Source organism: Euwallacea fornicatus, unplaced genomic scaffold (genome assembly GCF_040115645.1).
Source record: "Euwallacea fornicatus isolate EFF26 unplaced genomic scaffold, ASM4011564v1 scaffold_65, whole genome shotgun sequence".
NCBI classification, from domain to species: Eukaryota; Metazoa; Arthropoda; class Insecta; order Coleoptera; family Curculionidae; genus Euwallacea; species Euwallacea fornicatus.
In genome coordinates this window covers 231,814-250,544 of record NW_027096033.1, presented here as the reverse complement: position 1 = coordinate 250,544, position 18,731 = coordinate 231,814, and positions in this window count along the sequence as shown.

Below are 18,731 nucleotides of genomic sequence, written 5' to 3'. Positions count from 1 at the left end.
GTTTAACAAATTTGGTCCACATTTGCCAAAGTTATCGAGCTTCAAAATTGGAAAAGTCACAAAAGTTGTGTGTTTGAGCACATAAAGTACTATTTTTCTTGGAAATTCAACAAGATGCAATCATGAATTGTTGTGTCATTTTAAAGATCTCGTCGAGCTGATTAATTTGACACTTTGGTTAACAAATTTGGTCCACATTTGCCAAAGTTATCGAGCTTCAAAATTGGAAAAGTCACAAAAGTTGTGTGTTTGAGCACATAAAGTACTATTTTTCTTGGAAATTCAACAAGATGCAATCATGAATTGTTGTCATTTTAAAGATCTCGTCGAGCTGATTAATTTGACACTTTGGTTAACAAATTTGGTCCACATTTGCCAAAGTTATCGAGCTTCAAAATTGGAAAAGTCACAAAAGTTGTGTGTTTGAGCACATAATGTACTATTTTTCTTGGAAGTTCAACAAGGTGCAATGATGATGTGTTGCGTCATTTTAAAGATCTCGTCGAGCTGATTAATTTGACACTTTGTTTAACAAATTTGGTCCACATTTGCCGAAGCTATCGAGCTTCAAAGTTTGAAAAGTCACAAAAGTTGTGTGTTTGAGCACCTAAAGTACTATTTTTCTTGGAAGTTCAACAAGATGTAATCATGGTGTGTTGTGTCATTTTAAAGATCTCGTCGAGATGATTAATTTGACACTTTGTTTAACAAATTTGGTCTTCATTTGCCGAAGCTATCGAGCTTCAAAGTTTGAAAAGTCACAAAAGTTGTGTGTTTGAGCACCTAAAGTACTATTTTTCTTGGAAGTTCAACAAGATGTAATCATGGTGTGTTGTGTCATTTTAAAGATCTCGTCGAGATGATTAATTTGACACTTTGTTTAACAAATTTGGTCTTCATTTGCCGAAGCTATCGAGCTTCAAAGTTTGAAAAGTCACAAAATTTGTGTGTTTGAGCACATAATGTACTATTTTTCTTGGAAGTTCAACAAGGTGCAATGATGATGTGTTGCGTCATTTTAAAGATCTCGTCGAGCTGATTAATTTGACACTTTGTTTAACAAATTTGGTCCACATTTGCCAAAGTTATCGAGCTTCAAAATTGGAAAAGTCACAAAAGTTGTGTGTTTGAGCACATAAAGTACTATTTTTCTTGGAAATTCAACAAGATGCAATCATGAATTGTTGTGTCATTTTAAAGATCTCGTCGAGCTGATTAATTTGACACTTTGGTTAACAAATTTGGTCCACATTTGCCAAAGTTATCGAGCTTCAAAATTGGAAAAGTCACAAAAGTTGTGTGTTTGAGCACATAAAGTACTATTTTTCTTGGAAATTCAACAAGATGCAATCATGAATTGTTGTCATTTTAAAGATCTCGTCGAGCTGATTAATTTGACACTTTGGTTAACAAATTTGGTCCACATTTGCCAAAGTTATCGAGCTTCAAAATTGGAAAAGTCACAAAAGTTGTGTGTTTGAGCACATAAAGTACTATTTTTCTTGGAAATTCAACAAGATGCAATCATGAATTGTTGTGTCATTTTAAAGATCTCGTCGAGCTGATTAATTTGACACTTTGGTTAACAAATTTGGTCCACATTTGCCAAAGTTATCGAGCTTCAAAATTGGAAAAGTCACAAAAGTTGTGTGTTTGAGCACATAAAGTACTATTTTTCTTGGAAATTCAACAAGATGCAATCATGATGTGTTGTGACATATTCAAAATCTCGTCGAGCTGATTAATTTGACACTTTGTTTAACGAATTTGGTCTTCATTTGCCGAAGCTATCGAGCTTCAAAATTTGAAAAGTCACAAAAGTTGTGTGTTTGAGCACATAATGTACTATTTTTCTTGGAAGTTCAACAAGGTGCAATGATGATGTGTTGCGTCATTTTAAAGATCTCGTCGAGCTGATTAATTTGACACTTTGGTTAACAAATTTGGTCCACATTTGCCAAAGTTATCGAGCTTCAAAATTGGAAAAGTCACAAAAGTTGTGTGTTTGAGCACATAAAGTACTATTTTTCTTGGAAGTTCAACAAGGTGCAATGATGATGTGTTGCGTCATTTTAAAGATCTCGTCGAGCTGATTAATTTGACACTTTGGTTAACAAATTTGGTCCACATTTGCCAAAGTTATCGAGCTTCAAAATTGGAAAAGTCACAAAAGTTGTGTGTTTGAGCACATAAAGTACTATTTTTCTTGGAAATTCAACAAGATGCAATCATGAATTGTTGTGTCATTTTAAAGATCTCGTCGAGCTGATTAATTTGACACTTTGGTTAACAAATTTGGTCCACATTTGCCAAAGTTATCGAGCTTCAAAATTGGAAAAGTCACAAAAGTTGTGTGTTTGAGCACATAAAGTACTATTTTTCTTGGAAATTCAACAAGATGCAATCATGATGTGTTGTGACATATTCAAAATCTCGTCGAGCTGATTAATTTGACACTTTGTTTAACGAATTTGGTCTTCATTTGCCGAAGCTATCGAGCTTCAAAATTTGAAAAGTCACAAAAGTTGTGTGTTTGAGCACATAATGTACTATTTTTCTTGGAAGTTCAACAAGGTGCAATGATGATGTGTTGCGTCATTTTAAAGATCTCGTCGAGCTGATTAATTTGACACTTTGGTTAACAAATTTGGTCCACATTTGCCAAAGTTATCGAGCTTCAAAATTGGAAAAGTCACAAAAGTTGTGTGTTTGAGCACATAAAGTACTATTTTTCTTGGAAATTCAACAAGATGCAATCATGATGTGTTGTGACATATTCAAAATCTCGTCGAGCTGATTAATTTGACACTTTGTTTAACGAATTTGGTCTTCATTTGCCGAAGCTATCGAGCTTCAAAATTTGAAAAGTCACAAAAGTTGTGTGTTTGAGCACATAATGTACTATTTTTCTTGGAAGTTCAACAAGGTGCAATGATGATGTGTTGCGTCATTTTAAAGATCTCGTCGAGCTGATTAATTTGACACTTTGGTTAACAAATTTGGTCCACATTTGCCAAAGTTATCGAGCTTCAAAATTGGAAAAGTCACAAAAGTTGTGTGTTTGAGCACATAAAGTACTATTTTTCTTGGAAGTTCAACAAGGTGCAATGATGATGTGTTGCGTCATTTTAAAGATTTCGTCGAGCTGATTAATTTGACACTTTGGTTAACAAATTTGGTCCACATTTGCCAAAGTTATCGAGCTTCAAAATTGGAAAAGTCACAAAAGTTGTGTGTTTGAGCACATAAAGTACTATTTTTCTTGGAAATTCAACAAGATGCAATCATGAATTGTTGTCATTTTAAAGATCTCGTCGAGCTGATTAATTTGACACTTTGGTTAACAAATTTGGTCCACATTTGCCAAAGTTATCGAGCTTCAAAATTGGAAAAGTCACAAAAGTTGTGTGTTTGAGCACATAAAGTACTATTTTTCTTGGAAATTCAACAAGATGCAATCATGATGTGTTGTGACATATTCAAAATCTCGTCGAGCTGATTAATTTGACACTTTGTTTAACGAATTTGGTCCTCATTTGCCGAAGCTATCGAGCTTCAAAGTTTGAAAAGTCACAAAATTTGTGTGTTTGAGCACATAATGTACTATTTTTCTTGGAAGTTCAACAAGGTGCAATGATGATGTGTTGCGTCATTTTAAAGATCTCGTCGAGCTGATTAATTTGACACTTTGTTTAACAAGTTTGGTCCACATTTGCCGAAGCTATCGAGCTTCAAAGTTTGAAAAGTCACAAAAGTTGTGTGTTTGAGCACCTAAAGTACTATTTTTCTTGGAAGTTCAACAAGATGTAATCATGGTGTGTTGTGTCATTTTAAAGATCTCGTCGAGATGATTAATTTGACACTTTGTTTAACAAATTTGGTCTTCATTTGCCGAAGCTATCGAGCTTCAAAGTTTGAAAAGTCACAAAATTTGTGTGTTTGAGCACATAATGTACTATTTTTCTTGGAAGTTCAACAAGGTGCAATGATGATGTGTTGCGTCATTTTAAAGATCTCGTCGAGCTGATTAATTTGACACTTTGTTTAACAAATTTGGTCCACATTTGCCAAAGTTATCGAGCTTCAAAATTGGAAAAGTCACAAAAGTTGTGTGTTTGAGCACATAAAGTACTATTTTTCTTGGAAATTCAACAAGATGCAATCATGAATTGTTGTGTCATTTTAAAGATCTCGTCGAGCTGATTAATTTGACACTTTGGTTAACAAATTTGGTCCACATTTGCCAAAGTTATCGAGCTTCAAAATTGGAAAAGTCACAAAAGTTGTGTGTTTGAGCACATAAAGTACTATTTTTCTTGGAAATTCAACAAGATGCAATCATGAATTGTTGTCATTTTAAAGATCTCGTCGAGCTGATTAATTTGACACTTTGGTTAACAAATTTGGTCCACATTTGCCAAAGTTATCGAGCTTCAAAATTGGAAAAGTCACAAAAGTTGTGTGTTTGAGCACATAATGTACTATTTTTCTTGGAAGTTCAACAAGGTGCAATGATGATGTGTTGCGTCATTTTAAAGATCTCGTCGAGCTGATTAATTTGACACTTTGTTTAACAAATTTGGTCCACATTTGCCGAAGCTATCGAGCTTCAAAGTTTGAAAAGTCACAAAAGTTGTGTGTTTGAGCACCTAAAGTACTATTTTTCTTGGAAGTTCAACAAGATGTAATCATGGTGTGTTGTGTCATTTTAAAGATCTCGTCGAGATGATTAATTTGACACTTTGTTTAACAAATTTGGTCTTCATTTGCCGAAGCTATCGAGCTTCAAAGTTTGAAAAGTCACAAAAGTTGTGTGTTTGAGCACCTAAAGTACTATTTTTCTTGGAAGTTCAACAAGATGTAATCATGGTGTGTTGTGTCATTTTAAAGATCTCGTCGAGATGATTAATTTGACACTTTGTTTAACAAATTTGGTCTTCATTTGCCGAAGCTATCGAGCTTCAAAGTTTGAAAAGTCACAAAATTTGTGTGTTTGAGCACATAATGTACTATTTTTCTTGGAAGTTCAACAAGGTGCAATGATGATGTGTTGCGTCATTTTAAAGATCTCGTCGAGCTGATTAATTTGACACTTTGTTTAACAAATTTGGTCCACATTTGCCAAAGTTATCGAGCTTCAAAATTGGAAAAGTCACAAAAGTTGTGTGTTTGAGCACATAAAGTACTATTTTTCTTGGAAATTCAACAAGATGCAATCATGAATTGTTGTGTCATTTTAAAGATCTCGTCGAGCTGATTAATTTGACACTTTGGTTAACAAATTTGGTCCACATTTGCCAAAGTTATCGAGCTTCAAAATTGGAAAAGTCACAAAAGTTGTGTGTTTGAGCACATAAAGTACTATTTTTCTTGGAAATTCAACAAGATGCAATCATGAATTGTTGTCATTTTAAAGATCTCGTCGAGCTGATTAATTTGACACTTTGGTTAACAAATTTGGTCCACATTTGCCAAAGTTATCGAGCTTCAAAATTGGAAAAGTCACAAAAGTTGTGTGTTTGAGCACATAAAGTACTATTTTTCTTGGAAATTCAACAAGATGCAATCATGAATTGTTGTGTCATTTTAAAGATCTCGTCGAGCTGATTAATTTGACACTTTGGTTAACAAATTTGGTCCACATTTGCCAAAGTTATCGAGCTTCAAAATTGGAAAAGTCACAAAAGTTGTGTGTTTGAGCACATAAAGTACTATTTTTCTTGGAAATTCAACAAGATGCAATCATGATGTGTTGTGACATATTCAAAATCTCGTCGAGCTGATTAATTTGACACTTTGTTTAACGAATTTGGTCTTCATTTGCCGAAGCTATCGAGCTTCAAAATTTGAAAAGTCACAAAAGTTGTGTGTTTGAGCACATAATGTACTATTTTTCTTGGAAGTTCAACAAGGTGCAATGATGATGTGTTGCGTCATTTTAAAGATCTCGTCGAGCTGATTAATTTGACACTTTGGTTAACAAATTTGGTCCACATTTGCCAAAGTTATCGAGCTTCAAAATTGGAAAAGTCACAAAAGTTGTGTGTTTGAGCACATAAAGTACTATTTTTCTTGGAAGTTCAACAAGGTGCAATGATGATGTGTTGCGTCATTTTAAAGATCTCGTCGAGCTGATTAATTTGACACTTTGGTTAACAAATTTGGTCCACATTTGCCAAAGTTATCGAGCTTCAAAATTGGAAAAGTCACAAAAGTTGTGTGTTTGAGCACATAAAGTACTATTTTTCTTGGAAATTCAACAAGATGCAATCATGAATTGTTGTCATTTTAAAGATCTCGTCGAGCTGATTAATTTGACACTTTGGTTAACAAATTTGGTCCACATTTGCCAAAGTTATCGAGCTTCAAAATTGGAAAAGTCACAAAAGTTGTGTGTTTGAGCACATAAAGTACTATTTTTCTTGGAAATTCAACAAGATGCAATCATGAATTGTTGTGTCATTTTAAAGATCTCGTCGAGCTGATTAATTTGACACTTTGGTTAACAAATTTGGTCCACATTTGCCAAAGTTATCGAGCTTCAAAATTGGAAAAGTCACAAAAGTTGTGTGTTTGAGCACATAAAGTACTATTTTTCTTGGAAATTCAACAAGATGCAATCATGATGTGTTGTGACATATTCAAAATCTCGTCGAGCTGATTAATTTGACACTTTGTTTAACGAATTTGGTCTTCATTTGCCGAAGCTATCGAGCTTCAAAATTTGAAAAGTCACAAAAGTTGTGTGTTTGAGCACATAATGTACTATTTTTCTTGGAAGTTCAACAAGGTGCAATGATGATGTGTTGCGTCATTTTAAAGATCTCGTCGAGCTGATTAATTTGACACTTTGGTTAACAAATTTGGTCCACATTTGCCAAAGTTATCGAGCTTCAAAATTGGAAAAGTCACAAAAGTTGTGTGTTTGAGCACATAAAGTACTATTTTTCTTGGAAGTTCAACAAGGTGCAATGATGATGTGTTGCGTCATTTTAAAGATCTCGTCGAGCTGATTAATTTGACACTTTGGTTAACAAATTTGGTCCACATTTGCCAAAGTTATCGAGCTTCAAAATTGGAAAAGTCACAAAAGTTGTGTGTTTGAGCACATAAAGTACTATTTTTCTTGGAAATTCAACAAGATGCAATCATGAATTGTTGTCATTTTAAAGATCTCGTCGAGCTGATTAATTTGACACTTTGGTTAACAAATTTGGTCCACATTTGCCAAAGTTATCGAGCTTCAAAATTGGAAAAGTCACAAAAGTTGTGTGTTTGAGCACATAAAGTACTATTTTTCTTGGAAATTCAACAAGATGCAATCATGAATTGTTGTGTCATTTTAAAGATCTCGTCGAGCTGATTAATTTCACACTTTGGTTAACAAATTTGGTCCACATTTGCCAAAGTTATCGAGCTTCAAAATTGGAAAAGTCACAAAAGTTGTGTGTTTGAGCACATAAAGTACTATTTTTCTTGGAAATTCAACAAGATGCAATCATGATGTGTTGTGACATATTCAAAATCTCGTCGAGCTGATTAATTTGACACTTTGGTTAACAAATTTGGTCCACATTTGCCAAAGTTATCGAGCTTCAAAATTGGAAAAGTCACAAAAGTTGTGTGTTTGAGCACATAAAGTACTATTTTTCTTGGAAATTCAACAAGATGCAATCATGAATTGTTGTCATTTTAAAGATCTCGTCGAGCTGATTAATTTGACACTTTGGTTAACAAATTTGGTCCACATTTGCCAAAGTTATCGAGCTTCAAAATTGGAAAAGTCACAAAAGTTGTGTGTTTGAGCACATAAAGTACTATTTTTCTTGGAAATTCAACAAGATGCAATCATGAATTGTTGTGTCATTTTAAAGATCTCGTCGAGCTGATTAATTTGACACTTTGGTTAACAAATTTGGTCCACATTTGCCAAAGTTATCGAGCTTCAAAATTGGAAAAGTCACAAAAGTTGTGTGTTTGAGCACATAAAGTACTATTTTTCTTGGAAATTCAACAAGATGCAATCATGATGTGTTGTGACATATTCAAAATCTCGTCGAGCTGATTAATTTGACACTTTGTTTAACGAATTTGGTCTTCATTTGCCGAAGCTATCGAGCTTCAAAGTTTGAAAAGTCACAAAAGTTGTGTGTTTGAGCACATAATGTACTATTTTTCTTGGAAGTTCAACAAGGTGCAATGATGATGTGTTGCGTCATTTTAAAGATCTCGTCGAGCTGATTAATTTGACACTTTGGTTAACAAATTTGGTCCACATTTGCCAAAGTTATCGAGCTTCAAAATTGGAAAAGTCACAAAAGTTGTGTGTTTGAGCACATAAAGTACTATTTTTCTTGGAAATTCAACAAGATGCAATCATGATGTGTTGTGACATATTCAAAATCTCGTCGAGCTGATTAATTTGACACTTTGTTTAACGAATTTGGTCTTCATTTGCCGAAGCTATCGAGCTTCAAAGTTTGAAAAGTCACAAAAGTTGTGTGTTTGAGCACATAAAGTACTATTTTTCTTGGAAATTCAACAAGATGCAATCATGAATTGTTGTCATTTTAAAGATCTCGTCGAGCTGATTAATTTGACACTTTGGTTAACAAATTTGGTCCACATTTGCCAAAGTTATCGAGCTTCAAAATTGGAAAAGTCACAAAAGTTGTGTGTTTGAGCACATAAAGTACTATTTTTCTTGGAAATTCAACAAGATGCAATCATGAATTGTTGTGTCATTTTAAAGATCTCGTCGAGCTGATTAATTTCACACTTTGGTTAACAAATTTGGTCCACATTTGCCAAAGTTATCGAGCTTCAAAATTGGAAAAGTCACAAAAGTTGTGTGTTTGAGCACATAAAGTACTATTTTTCTTGGAAGTTCAACAAGGTGCAATGATGATGTGTTGCGTCATTTTAAAGATCTCGTCGAGCTGATTAATTTGACACTTTGGTTAACAAATTTGGTCCACATTTGCCAAAGTTATCGAGCTTCAAAATTGGAAAAGTCACAAAAGTTGTGTGTTTGAGCACATAAAGTACTATTTTTCTTGGAAGTTCAACAAGATGTAATCATGGTGTGTTGTGTCATTTTAAAGATCTCGTCGAGCTGATTAATTTGACACTTTGGTTAACAAATTTGGTCCACATTTGCCAAAGTTATCGAGCTTCAAAATTGGAAAAGTCACAAAAGTTGTGTGTTTGAGCACATAAAGTACTATTTTTCTTGGAAATTCAACAAGATGCAATCATGAATTGTTGTCATTTTAAAGATCTCGTCGAGCTGATTAATTTGACACTTTGGTTAACAAATTTGGTCCACATTTGCCAAAGTTATCGAGCTTCAAAATTGGAAAAGTCACAAAAGTTGTGTGTTTGAGCACATAAAGTACTATTTTTCTTGGAAATTCAACAAGATGCAATCATGATGTGTTGTGACATATTCAAAATCTCGTCGAGCTGATTAATTTGACACTTTGTTTAACAAATTTGGTCCACATTTGCCGAAGCTATCGAGCTTCAAAGTTTGAAAAGTCACAAAAGTTGTGTGTTTGAGCACCTAAAGTACTATTTTTCTTGGAAGTTCAACAAGATGTAATCATGGTGTGTTGTGTCATTTTAAAGATCTCGTCGAGATGATTAATTTGACACTTTGTTTAACAAATTTGGTCTTCATTTGCCGAAGCTATCGAGCTTCAAAGTTTGAAAAGTCACAAAAGTTGTGTGTTTGAGCACCTAAAGTACTATTTTTCTTGGAAGTTCAACAAGATGTAATCATGGTGTGTTGTGTCATTTTAAAAATCTCGTCGAGCTGATTAATTTGACACTTTGTTTAACAAATTTGGTCTTCATTTGCCGAAGCTATCGAGCTTCAAAGTTTGAAAAGTCACAAAAGTTGTGTGTTTGAGCACCTAAAGTACTATTTTTCTTGGAAGTTCAACAAGATGTAATCATGGTGTGTTGTGTCATTTTAAAGATCTCGTCGAGATGATTAATTTGACACTTTGTTTAACAAATATGGTCTTCATTTGCCGAAGCTATCGAGCTTGAAAGTTTGAAAAGTCACAAAATTTGTGTGTTTGAGCACATAATGTACTATTTTTCTTGGAAGTTCAACAAGGTGCAATGATGATGTGTTGCGTCATTTTAAAGATCTCGTCGAGCTGATTAATTTGACACTTTGTTTAACAAATTTGGTCCACATTTGCCAAAGTTATCGAGCTTCAAAATTGGAAAAGTCACAAAAGTTGTGTGTTTGAGCACATAAAGTACTATTTTTCTTGGAAATTCAACAAGATGCAATCATGAATTGTTGTGTCATTTTAAAGATCTCGTCGAGCTGATTAATTTGACACTTTGGTTAACAAATTTGGTCCACATTTGCCAAAGTTATCGAGCTTCAAAATTGGAAAAGTCACAAAAGTTGTGTGTTTGAGCACATAAAGTACTATTTTTCTTGGAAATTCAACAAGATGCAATCATGAATTGTTGTCATTTTAAAGATCTCGTCGAGCTGATTAATTTGACACTTTGGTTAACAAATTTGGTCCACATTTGCCAAAGTTATCGAGCTTCAAAATTGGAAAAGTCACAAAAGTTGTGTGTTTGAGCACATAAAGTACTATTTTTCTTGGAAATTCAACAAGATGCAATCATGAATTGTTGTGTCATTTTAAAGATCTCGTCGAGCTGATTAATTTGACACTTTGGTTAACAAATTTGGTCCACATTTGCCAAAGTTATCGAGCTTCAAAATTGGAAAAGTCACAAAAGTTGTGTGTTTGAGCACATAAAGTACTATTTTTCTTGGAAATTCAACAAGATGCAATCATGAATTGTTGTGTCATTTTAAAGATCTCGTCGAGCTGATTAATTTGACACTTTGGTTAACAAATTTGGTCCACATTTGCCAAAGTTATCGAGCTTCAAAATTGGAAAAGTCACAAAAGTTGTGTGTTTGAGCACATAAAGTACTATTTTTCTTGGAAATTCAACAAGATGCAATCATGATGTGTTGTGACATATTCAAAATCTCGTCGAGCTGATTAATTTGACACTTTGTTTAACGAATTTGGTCTTCATTTGCCGAAGCTATCGAGCTTCAAAATTTGAAAAGTCACAAAAGTTGTGTGTTTGAGCACATAATGTACTATTTTTCTTGGAAGTTCAACAAGGTGCAATGATGATGTGTTGCGTCATTTTAAAGATCTCGTCGAGCTGATTAATTTGACACTTTGGTTAACAAATTTGGTCCACATTTGCCAAAGTTATCGAGCTTCAAAATTGGAAAAGTCACAAAAGTTGTGTGTTTGAGCACATAAAGTACTATTTTTCTTGGAAGTTCAACAAGGTGCAATGATGATGTGTTGCGTCATTTTAAAGATCTCGTCGAGCTGATTAATTTGACACTTTGGTTAACAAATTTGGTCCACATTTGCCAAAGTTATCGAGCTTCAAAATTGGAAAAGTCACAAAAGTTGTGTGTTTGAGCACATAAAGTACTATTTTTCTTGGAAATTCAACAAGATGCAATCATGAATTGTTGTCATTTTAAAGATCTCGTCGAGCTGATTAATTTGACACTTTGGTTAACAAATTTGGTCCACATTTGCCAAAGTTATCGAGCTTCAAAATTGGAAAAGTCACAAAAGTTGTGTGTTTGAGCACATAAAGTACTATTTTTCTTGGAAATTCAACAAGATGCAATCATGAATTGTTGTGTCATTTTAAAGATCTCGTCGAGCTGATTAATTTGACACTTTGGTTAACAAATTTGGTCCACATTTGCCAAAGTTATCGAGCTTCAAAATTGGAAAAGTCACAAAAGTTGTGTGTTTGAGCACATAAAGTACTATTTTTCTTGGAAATTCAACAAGATGCAATCATGATGTGTTGTGACATATTCAAAATCTCGTCGAGCTGATTAATTTGACACTTTGTTTAACGAATTTGGTCTTCATTTGCCGAAGCTATCGAGCTTCAAAATTTGAAAAGTCACAAAAGTTGTGTGTTTGAGCACATAATGTACTATTTTTCTTGGAAGTTCAACAAGGTGCAATGATGATGTGTTGCGTCATTTTAAAGATCTCGTCGAGCTGATTAATTTGACACTTTGGTTAACAAATTTGGTCCACATTTGCCAAAGTTATCGAGCTTCAAAATTGGAAAAGTCACAAAAGTTGTGTGTTTGAGCACATAAAGTACTATTTTTCTTGGAAATTCAACAAGATGCAATCATGATGTGTTGTGACATATTCAAAATCTCGTCGAGCTGATTAATTTGACACTTTGTTTAACGAATTTGGTCTTCATTTGCCGAAGCTATCGAGCTTCAAAGTTTGAAAAGTCACAAAAGTTGTGTGTTTGAGCACATAAAGTACTATTTTTCTTGGAAATTCAACAAGATGCAATCATGAATTGTTGTCATTTTAAAGATCTCGTCGAGCTGATTAATTTGACACTTTGGTTAACAAATTTGGTCCACATTTGCCAAAGTTATCGAGCTTCAAAATTGGAAAAGTCACAAAAGTTGTGTATTTGAGCACATAAAGTACTATTTTTCTTGGAAATTCAACAAGATGCAATCATGAACTGTTGTGTCATTTTAAAGATCTCGTCGAGCTGATTAATTTGACACTTTGGTTAAAAAATTTGGTCCACATTTGCCAAAGTTATCGAGCTTCAAAATTGGAAAAGTCACAAAAGTTGTGTGTTTGAGCACATAAAGTACTATTTTTCTTGGAAGTTCAACAAGGTGCAATGATGATGTGTTGCGTCATTTTAAAGATCTCGTCGAGCTGATTAATTTGACACTTTGGTTAACAAATTTGGTCCACATTTGCCAAAGTTATCGAGCTTCAAAATTGGAAAAGTCACAAAAGTTGTGTGTTTGAGCACATAAAGTACTATTTTTCTTGGAAATTCAACAAGATGCAATCATGAATTGTTGTCATTTTAAAGATCTCGTCGAGCTGATTAATTTGACACTTTGGTTAACAAATTTGGTCCACATTTGCCAAAGTTATCGAGCTTCAAAATTGGAAAAGTCACAAAAGTTGTGTGTTTGAGCACATAAAGTACTATTTTTCTTGGAAATTCAACAAGATGCAATCATGAATTGTTGTGTCATTTTAAAGATCTCGTCGAGCTGATTAATTTGACACTTTGGTTAACAAATTTGGTCCACATTTGCCAAAGTTATCGAGCTTCAAAATTGGAAAAGTCACAAAAGTTGTGTGTTTGAGCACATAAAGTACTATTTTTCTTGGAAATTCAACAAGATGCAATCATGAATTGTTGTCATTTTAAAGATCTCGTCGAGCTGATTAATTTGACACTTTGGTTAACAAATTTGGTCCACATTTGCCAAAGTTATCGAGCTTCAAAATTGGAAAAGTCACAAAAGTTGTGTGTTTGAGCACATAATGTACTATTTTTCTTGGAAGTTCAACAAGGTGCAATGATGATGTGTTGCGTCATTTTAAAGATCTCGTCGAGCTGATTAATTTGACACTTTGTTTAACAAATTTGGTCCACATTTGCCGAAGCTATCGAGCTTCAAAGTTTGAAAAGTCACAAAAGTTGTGTGTTTGAGCACCTAAAGTACTATTTTTCTTGGAAGTTCAACAAGATGTAATCATGGTGTGTTGTGTCATTTTAAAGATCTCGTCGAGCTGATTAATTTGACACTTTGGTTAACAAATTTGGTCCACATTTGCCAAAGTTATCGAGCTTCAAAATTGGAAAAGTCACAAAAGTTGTGTGTTTGAGCACATAAAGTACTATTTTTCTTGGAAATTCAACAAGATGCAATCATGAATTGTTGTCATTTTAAAGATCTCGTCGAGCTGATTAATTTGACACTTTGGTTAACAAATTTGGTCCACATTTGCCAAAGTTATCGAGCTTCAAAATTGGAAAAGTCACAAAAGTTGTGTGTTTGAGCACATAAAGTACTATTTTTCTTGGAAATTCAACAAGATGCAATCATGATGTGTTGTGACATATTCAAAATCTCGTCGAGCTGATTAATTTGACACTTTGTTTAACAAATTTGGTCCACATTTGCCGAAGCTATCGAGCTTCAAAGTTTGAAAAGTCACAAAAGTTGTGTGTTTGAGCACCTAAAGTACTATTTTTCTTGGAAGTTCAACAAGATGTAATCATGGTGTGTTGTGTCATTTTAAAGATCTCGTCGAGATGATTAATTTGACACTTTGTTTAACAAATTTGGTCTTCATTTGCCGAAGCTATCGAGCTTCAAAGTTTGAAAAGTCACAAAAGTTGTGTGTTTGAGCACCTAAAGTACTATTTTTCTTGGAAGTTCAACAAGATGTAATCATGGTGTGTTGTGTCATTTTAAAGATCTCGTCGAGATGATTAATTTGACACTTTGTTTAACAAATTTGGTCTTCATTTGCCGAAGCTATCGAGCTTCAAAGTTTGAAAAGTCACAAAATTTGTGTGTTTGAGCACATAATGTACTATTTTTCTTGGAAGTTCAACAAGGTGCAATGATGATGTGTTGCGTCATTTTAAAGATCTCGTCGAGCTGATTAATTTGACACTTTGTTTAACAAATTTGGTCCACATTTGCCAAAGTTATCGAGCTTCAAAATTGGAAAAGTCACAAAAGTTGTGTGTTTGAGCACATAAAGTACTATTTTTCTTGGAAATTCAACAAGATGCAATCATGAATTGTTGTGTCATTTTAAAGATCTCGTCGAGCTGATTAATTTGACACTTTGGTTAACAAATTTGGTCCACATTTGCCAAAGTTATCGAGCTTCAAAATTGGAAAAGTCACAAAAGTTGTGTGTTTGAGCACATAAAGTACTATTTTTCTTGGAAATTCAACAAGATGCAATCATGATGTGTTGTGACATATTCAAAATCTCGTCGAGCTGATTAATTTGACACTTTGTTTAACGAATTTGGTCTTCATTTGCCGAAGCTATCGAGCTTCAAAATTTGAAAAGTCACAAAAGTTGTGTGTTTGAGCACATAATGTACTATTTTTCTTGGAAGTTCAACAAGGTGCAATGATGATGTGTTGCGTCATTTTAAAGATCTCGTCGAGCTGATTAATTTGACACTTTGGTTAACAAATTTGGTCCACATTTGCCAAAGTTATCGAGCTTCAAAATTGGAAAAGTCACAAAAGTTGTGTGTTTGAGCACATAAAGTACTATTTTTCTTGGAAATTCAACAAGATGCAATCATGAATTGTTGTGTCATTTTAAAGATCTCGTCGAGCTGATTAATTTGACACTTTGGTTAACAAATTTGGTCCACATTTGCCAAAGTTATCGAGCTTCAAAATTGGAAAAGTCACAAAAGTTGTGTGTTTGAGCACATAAAGTACTATTTTTCTTGGAAATTCAACAAGATGCAATCATGAATTGTTGTGTCATTTTAAAGATCTCGTCGAGCTGATTAATTTGACACTTTGGTTAACAAATTTGGTCCACATTTGCCAAAGTTATCGAGCTTCAAAATTGGAAAAGTCACAAAAGTTGTGTGTTTGAGCACATAAAGTACTATTTTTCTTGGAAATTCAACAAGATGCAATCATGATGTGTTGTGACATATTCAAAATCTCGTCGAGCTGATTAATTTGACACTTTGTTTAACGAATTTGGTCTTCATTTGCCGAAGCTATCGAGCTTCAAAATTTGAAAAGTCACAAAAGTTGTGTGTTTGAGCACATAATGTACTATTTTTCTTGGAAGTTCAACAAGGTGCAATGATGATGTGTTGCGTCATTTTAAAGATCTCGTCGAGCTGATTAATTTGACACTTTGGTTAACAAATTTGGTCCACATTTGCCAAAGTTATCGAGCTTCAAAATTGGAAAAGTCACAAAAGTTGTGTGTTTGAGCACATAAAGTACTATTTTTCTTGGAAGTTCAACAAGGTGCAATGATGATGTGTTGCGTCATTTTAAAGATCTCGTCGAGCTGATTAATTTGACACTTTGGTTAACAAATTTGGTCCACATTTGCCAAAGTTATCGAGCTTCAAAATTGGAAAAGTCACAAAAGTTGTGTGTTTGAGCACATAAAGTACTATTTTTCTTGGAAATTCAACAAGATGCAATCATGAATTGTTGTCATTTTAAAGATCTCGTCGAGCTGATTAATTTGACACTTTGGTTAACAAATTTGGTCCACATTTGCCAAAGTTATCGAGCTTCAAAATTGGAAAAGTCACAAAAGTTGTGTGTTTGAGCACATAAAGTACTATTTTTCTTGGAAATTCAACAAGATGCAATCATGAATTGTTGTGTCATTTTAAAGATCTCGTCGAGCTGATTAATTTGACACTTTGGTTAACAAATTTGGTCCACATTTGCCAAAGTTATCGAGCTTCAAAATTGGAAAAGTCACAAAAGTTGTGTGTTTGAGCACATAAAGTACTATTTTTCTTGGAAATTCAACAAGATGCAATCATGATGTGTTGTGACATATTCAAAATCTCGTCGAGCTGATTAATTTGACACTTTGTTTAACGAATTTGGTCTTCATTTGCCGAAGCTATCGAGCTTCAAAATTTGAAAAGTCACAAAAGTTGTGTGTTTGAGCACATAATGTACTATTTTTCTTGGAAGTTCAACAAGGTGCAATGATGATGTGTTGCGTCATTTTAAAGATCTCGTCGAGCTGATTAATTTGACACTTTGGTTAACAAATTTGGTCCACATTTGCCAAAGTTATCGAGCTTCAAAATTGGAAAAGTCACAAAAGTTGTGTGTTTGAGCACATAAAGTACTATTTTTCTTGGAAATTCAACAAGATGCAATCATCATGTGTTGTGACATATTCAAAATCTCGTCGAGCTGATTAATTTGACACTTTGTTTAACGAATTTGGTCTTCATTTGCCGAAGCTATCGAGCTTCAAAGTTTGAAAAGTCACAAAAGTTGTGTGTTTGAGCACATAAAGTACTATTTTTCTTGGAAATTCAACAAGATGCAATCATGAATTGTTGTCATTTTAAAGATCTCGTCGAGCTGATTAATTTGACACTTTGGTTAACAAATTTGGTCCACATTTGCCAAAGTTATCGAGCTTCAAAATTGGAAAAGTCACAAAAGTTGTGTATTTGAGCACATAAAGTACTATTTTTCTTGGAAATTCAACAAGATGCAATCATGAACTGTTGTGTCATTTTAAAGATCTCGTCGAGCTGATTAATTTGACACTTTGGTTAACAAATTTGGTCCACATTTGCCAAAGTTATCGAGCTTCAAAATTGGAAAAGTCACAAAAGTTGTGTGTTTGAGCACATAAAGTACTATTTTTCTTGGAAGTTCAACAAGGTGCAATGATGATGTGTTGCGTCATTTTAAAGATCTCGTCGAGCTGATTAATTTGACACTTTGGTTAACAAATTTGGTCCACATTTGCCAAAGTTATCGAGCTTCAAAATTGGAAAAGTCACAAAAGTTGTGTGTTTGAGCACATAAAGTACTATTTTTCTTGGAAATTCAACAAGATGCAATCATGAATTGTTGTCATTTTAAAGATCTCGTCGAGCTGATTAATTTGACACTTTGGTTAACAAATTTGGGCAACATTTGCCAAAGTTATCGAGCTTCAAAATTGGAAAAGTCACAAAAGTTGTGTGTTTGAGCACATAAAGTACTATTTTTCTTGGAAATTCAACAAGATGCAATCATGAATTGTTGTGTCATTTTAAAGATCTCGTCGAGCTGATTAATTTGACACTTTGGTTAACAAATTTGGTCCACATTTGCCAAAGTTATCGAGCTTCAAAATTGGAAAAGTCACAAAAGTTGTGTGTTTGAGCACATAAAGTACTATTTTTCTTGGAAATTCAACAAGATGCAATCATGAATTGTTGTGTCATTTTAAAGATCTCGTCGAGCTGATTAATTTGACACTTTGGTTAACAAATTTGGTCCACATTTGCCAAAGTTATCGAGCTTCAAAATTGGAAAAGTCACAAAAGTTGTGTGTTTGAGCACATAAAGTACTATTTTTCTTGGAAATTCAACAAGATGCAATCATGAATTTTTGTCATTTTAAAGATCTCGTCGAGCTGATTAATTTGACACTTTGGTTAACAAATTTGGTCCACATTTGCCAAAGTTATCGAGCTTCAAAATTGGAAAAGTCACAAAAGTTGTGTGTTTGAGCACATAATGTACTATTTTTCTTGGAAGTTCAACAAGGTGCAATGATGATGTGTTGCGTCATTTTAAAGATCTCGTCGAGCTGATTAATTTGACACTTTGTTTAACAAATTTGGTCCACATTTGCCGAAGCTATCGAGCTTCAAAGTTTGAAAAGTCACAAAAGTTGTGTGTTTGAGCACATAAAGTACTATTTTTCTTGGAAGTTCAACAAGATGTAATCATGGTGTGTTGTGTCATTTTAAAGATCTCGTCGAGCTGATTAATTTGACACTTTGTTTAACAAATTTGGTCCACATTTGCCGAAGCTATCGAGCTTCAAAGTTTGAAAAGTCACAAAAGTTGTGTGTTTGAGCACCTAAAGTACTATTTTTCTTGGAAGTTCATCAAGATGTAATCATGGTGTGTTGTGTCATTTTAAAGATCTCGTCGAGATGATTAATTTGACACTTTGTTTAACAAATTTGGTCTTCATTTGCCGAAGCTATCGAGCTTCAAAGTTTGAAAAGTCACAAAATTTGTGTGTTTGAGCACATAATGTACTATTTTTCTTGGAAGTTCAACAAGG